The 5853-nt window shown below is 31.7% G+C and overlaps 1 long non-coding RNA gene across 1 annotated transcript; it reads right to left on the reverse strand.

The window, feature by feature from the left end:
- Window positions 1-1527: 1527 nt before the first annotated feature.
- LOC128238708 (uncharacterized) lies at window positions 1528-3653 on the reverse strand. Its single transcript, XR_008261757.1, has 3 exons — window positions 3378-3653; window positions 2978-3121; window positions 1528-2533 (listed from the first exon to the last, which is right to left on the reverse strand). It is a non-coding gene; the product is annotated as an uncharacterized LOC128238708 (long non-coding RNA).
- Window positions 3654-5853: the final 2200 nt, after the last annotated feature.

Consider the following 5853-nt stretch of genomic DNA (forward strand, 5'->3'; position numbering starts at 1 on the left):
ACAATTCTATTGTATACCAATTAGAGACCTTTCACCAAACAATGGACGCTAACGAGCGAAAGAGTATCGAGAATTGATTTTTTTAATGGGCGTATTTTAACTATTTTTGCAATGATTATCACAATTGATTGGTTGATATTTTAAATCAAGAATTATGAATATTAATGAGGTGAACAAGAATTGCACAGTACGAAAAACTATCATTTAAAACAAAAAAAAATGTAGAGTAAACAACTGAACAACTGAACTTCGTATTGAATTTCATTCACTATTTTTATGAATGCTATTAATTTTCTTTCATTGTAATTCTGATTGTTGTTCATTTCTGCAGTGCAAACTGGTATAAAATGAAACGAATAAGACAAATTAAAGCCTGAAACAACATTTGTTTTCTTTTTATATCATTTTTTTTTAAAACACGTAATGAAAGTTAACTTTAAAGGTGAAAATGACCAATAATACGACCAACCCACAATATACGTCATTAACGATACATGTATACACAATCTTGTCGGCGAACACATAATCGATTTTTCCGAGTAATCGAGTACCCGAGTACTCGATCGAACGATTGTCCGAGTACTACAAGTTTACAAGTTTATTCAGTACACTCATGTCATACATGCATGACAAAATGAGAATTGCAATGAACATATTATACAGTTACACATAAAGAGGCTTTGAAAAATGAACTTTAATCATAATAGTAATTAACATCATGGTATAAAGAGGAGTACATTATATTCTATAATTGACTTTTTTAATGATACATTTCATAAATTTACACAACTTTGAAAACATAATACATTCTGGGTTTAATTTCATAACACGTTTAAATGACAATATATTCGGAGTTCTAAAATTACAGTTATCAATGAAACGTCGCCTTTCGTTAGTGAAATAACTACACTCTAACAAATAATGAAATTCATCACCAATACGATTTGAATCACAAAGGTCCCTTACAGAAAAAATGCATTAAATGTGAACAGTTATTGTGAATAATATGTAAATATTTTGCGAACTATCTGCGAACATGTATCTTCTTCTAAGAATTCATTCGCACAATGTTCACAGAATGTTCACTTTTCACATGCAAATTAGATTATCTGCGAACTCAGATTGCGAACAAATTGTGAACAAATTGTACAAATGGAGATCATTAAATGTTAACAACTTGCGAATATTAAATGTTAACAATTCGCGAATATTAAATGGTAACAACTTGCGAATATTAAATGTTAACAATTCGCGAATATTAAATGGTAACAACTTGCGAATATTAAATGTAAACAATTTGCGAACAGTACATGTAAACAATTTGCGAATAGTACATGTGAACCATTCGCGAACTATGAACCAATAAATGTTAACAATATGCGAACAATAAATGTGAACTATTGGAGATCAGTAGATGTGAATAACCTGTGATATATATAAATATATTGTGATACTGTGTGCAAAACTTTTGGAGTCAAATCCTAAATTGCCATTTTGGAGTATATATCAAATGTAAGAAGTGAAAACAATTATTATACAGTTTATTCAAACACAAAGTAATTATTCATTTTGTTTTTGTCTACATACATGCATTATACCTTTTAACAAACAATTTTTTCTTATTTTTTCCAATAATTTTGTCTTATATACTTGTCAAAAAATTCCATTTAAGTAACTTACAGGTAACCATACTTATTGTTATAACATACAGTTTCAGTCATAATATTGCAGAAATGAGCTGCAGTAAGATTAGATTACCATATCAAAGTTAAATTGAAATTTTATCAGTTTTTTTTTAAAGTGTAATAAGGGCCTGCAAACCCCTGGCCACAGTTATGAAAAAGGTAGAACTAAGAAATAGATTGGCAACCTCCTGCCTTCATAGAATTAAAAGCTTAAGACAGTCAAATATTGATTTTGTTTTGATAACAACTTTATATTAACATGATTATAAATACACACAGGCTTTACATATTTGGCACTTGAAACCTAATAGTACTTTAATTAAACATTATACAATGTTCCTTACATTTTCTGTAACATTCAAAATGTTAAAATTCTTCACAGCTAAATGAAGGGTGTTCTATTGACAACATGGAGACCTGTCTCTTTTCTGTGGCTCCCTGTCTTTCTTTAACCTGGCTAAACCCCTAAGAGGTTTGTTTACATAGTTATAGTAAATATCAGTAAGTTTCTAATTCCTGGCGTTTTCTCATACTGAGAAATAATGTTAATACTTATTTCTGAATGACAAATACTAGTCCAAACAAACAGCTCTAAAAGTTAATTAACAGGTTGTACAGTTTGTTCAATGCTTTGGTTGAGACTGTCAAGGGCACACTGTCTTTTTAAATGTCAAATCTGCTGTATTATCTGATCTTGTCATGTTAATACCACTGCCATTCAAGATCCATCCCCTTGATGCAGATTTCGGAAAGGAGTTCAGGTAACACAACTACTCTGGTTTTCATCAAGGTAAACTACACCATATCCGATGCAACAAACCTGCACTGCACAAAGCCAGGCCTGTTTGCTGAAAGTATGAATTGATAGAAATTATGTCTAGTTCAGTCATATTTTGACATCACAATAAAGCACACAAAAACAAGCTTATATAAAGATTTAGATATCATACTGGTGTTTTGACAAAGTGAGGAGTTTCTTGACTAGTTAAAACAGCATTTATTCTTGTGATCATTGTTGAAATTTTGAAATGTAATATAGAAATAACATACTTATGAAAGTTCACATATACATTCGTCCTCTGGCAATAGGTATGCAAAGTTGCATTTTATCAATTTCAACAGTTATTGAGTTATGGTCAAGGTTATTTTTTTGACATGTAACTGACAACAATTAAAAGGCTAACATCTTAAGTGAATACTCTTGAAAATCTAGCGCTCAATTCTGTTAGGTAAGTATTTTCAAAATTAAAGTACTCTACTATAGGGATAAATGTGCAAAATTTATTATCTACCTGCTTTTCCAAAGACCAAAGTGCCAATTTCGGCTTTTCTTCTCCAAACCATGGTGCTTGAAGTAGTGATCATCATGCTCACAGCAGTGTCTGCTCCCTTCCCCGGCAAATCAGTCTCATCAAGCAAATAAACTGCTTGTTATCCTGCAACATTTGATACACGTACATCTTTATTTTATACATGCTATTTTGTTAATCTAAACTATTGCATGATTTCAAAATAAAATATGGAAACCAGTTAATTATTCGGTATTACACAAAATGCCTTCTGATTACGCATCACATGATTGTCATGTGTGCAACCACAAATATTCTCCTTACTTGAAAAAAACTGTCAGTTAATAATTTAATTAGCCGTTTATTAATTTGTGAACTTAAGTTATAAATAACTAAAATGTACCTGAGTGCTCTGCACATACTCCAAACTACGATGACGAGGCATTTCCATATAGTTTTGAACAATATTGGACCAGTCGGTTGGGCATGATGGGGGAAGAAGGCTGGCAGGGAAATGTTAACTGCAACATGGGAGGGTGTCGGACAGGGAGCATGGATACTGTCCTGAAATAACATAGCAATATGATGCATATAAATACACTGTAACAGTTATGTAGTGCACTGTGATCTTTTGTCATTTCATCATTGTTGTTATCAAAACTCATAAACAGATCACAATTATCTACAGTGTTGTCATGGTCAGGATGAGTGTTTCTAGTCAATGAAGGTCATTCATAAGTTATAATACACATATCATGATGAAAATGTCGTATCAGTGTCGTTGACAAGTCCATCAGGAACACAGTACTCCCCTGACAACATAAACAATTGACTCGATCATGATGAGAAAGTTATATCATTATATAGGTAAAATAAGTGATTTTTGAAACTTTAACAAATATGCAAATGTTATACACCATTTTAAAGGGAATCATGAGAGAAAAACAATGGTGTAATCCATTTGATTCTATCACAATTGTAACTAAACTTACAAGCATTTGAATAACACTAACACGAGTTATTCGTCTGTCAGATATTACATTCTATTACAATTGTATATATAACAAGTTTCTGGTTCACATTTCTCCTTTAGATTAAAACAAATGTGCACATGTTGTATATATACCATTTTCACAGTGCATTTCAATATAAAAACCACTGTGTCATGTATTTGATTATAAAAAGTAGAACAAAAATTACTAGTTGAGAGCGGCCAGTTCTAATTCCATGTGTATATACCATACAAAAGTCCAAATGTGGCATTCTTAAATATGTCTTTTCTGTTGGAATGTCCTTATTATAAATGACAAGTGATATGTCTAACCTTATAATATTAGAATTGGTGAACAATTTATGTCATCATCTGACATAACGGATAATTCAGTAACTGAAAGTACAAAAAAGTAAGGTCAGTAGACTGAAAAGAGTTACAAATGCTGATATGGGTCAATGGTGAGTAATTAATTGACCCTTTCTATTATAAACACACTTTCAATGCACTTAGACTAACACAATCTTCAGTTAAATGACAAATATGAGTCATTATGACTTTTATTGCTGAATTTGTAGGTAATATACAATGTGAAACCCCATTAAATTTAGTGACCCACTTTCTTTTAATTTGTTTATTTCCTGTTTTTTCTTCAATATATGTTATTTTCTAAGTATATCGGCATTTCTTAATCAAGTATTCGTCTAGTATCAAGTTGTTAATTGCTTTAATTTACCGCTAATCCGCTTGAGATGTTTATTTAGAAAAAACGAAAGTGAAAGTAATTTTTGCTTGTCATGTAACAACAAGAACACCGATCGATTGCGATTTTAAGCGTCCAGAAGACGCAAATTATTTAAAACATTGCGTGAACGGATGTATTTGTACGTATAGAAAAACGTAGATATAATATACTCACTGAGAAATTCTCAAATAGTCAATTAATTCAGTAGAAATGAGTTTTCCATGCGTTTTCGGATAAACCGGAAGTGAATAACGAATGACGTAATTCATTATGGCATAGGCTGTGCGCACCTGCTGAGGCTATCGGTGGGTGATTTTAAGTGTAAATCGGCAGCCTGCGGCAAAACGGGGGGCAGAGTTTGTGATTTAGTCGTAAAGAATAATGCTGTTAGATCAGTTATGTACTATGCCATGCCATGCCGAATGTGCCGATCAGAAGTAAAAACTATTTGAAAATTTCCCTTTTTTTAATTGCTTGTTTTTAAGAAGGAATCGTTTTAAAAACAACAAAAACAATAGTTTCCCCAATTGAGGCCCCTCTTAACTTTGGAAAACACCCTTCGTCATCAAGTTATATTCTTAGAATGCGACAAAAAATAAACCATATTTAGCGCATGTGATCTTCCACTTTTGTCAAAATGGCGGACGTAAAGTGATGTTTAACTCGGGCGTCTGCAATTCTTAACCGGTCAGATTGGCTTTATTACGATTTGTATTTTGTTTGAACTTGATGTAATTACGAAATATAAACATTTATGTTAGTAATGTTGTGGATAAAAACTATATTGACCATTCAAAAAGACGAATTATAAGCACTTAAACTGGGTCTGTTTACAATGGTGACAGATCTATGATCGATAAAGTACTATTACTTGCGGTACCTACATTATACAAATTACCTCATTATTATGGACAATGTTGTATGAAAATTAAATAAAAGCACCATGCAGTTCAAGTCCTTTGTTTACTAATCCGGGTTTATGACTATATTAACGAATATTTTAGTCTTTTTCTATATCATTTAAACCCCACAAAGCTTAATATTAAATTTATACAACTGCAATGATATTTACCTGTCAAAACTCGACAGAAGCATCCTCGAACAGCAGTAAATGTAGACAAAAAACGTAATTTCAAAATTTCT

Source organism: Mya arenaria, chromosome 6 (assembly GCF_026914265.1).
Source record: "Mya arenaria isolate MELC-2E11 chromosome 6, ASM2691426v1".
Taxonomy (NCBI): domain Eukaryota; kingdom Metazoa; phylum Mollusca; class Bivalvia; order Myida; family Myidae; genus Mya; species Mya arenaria.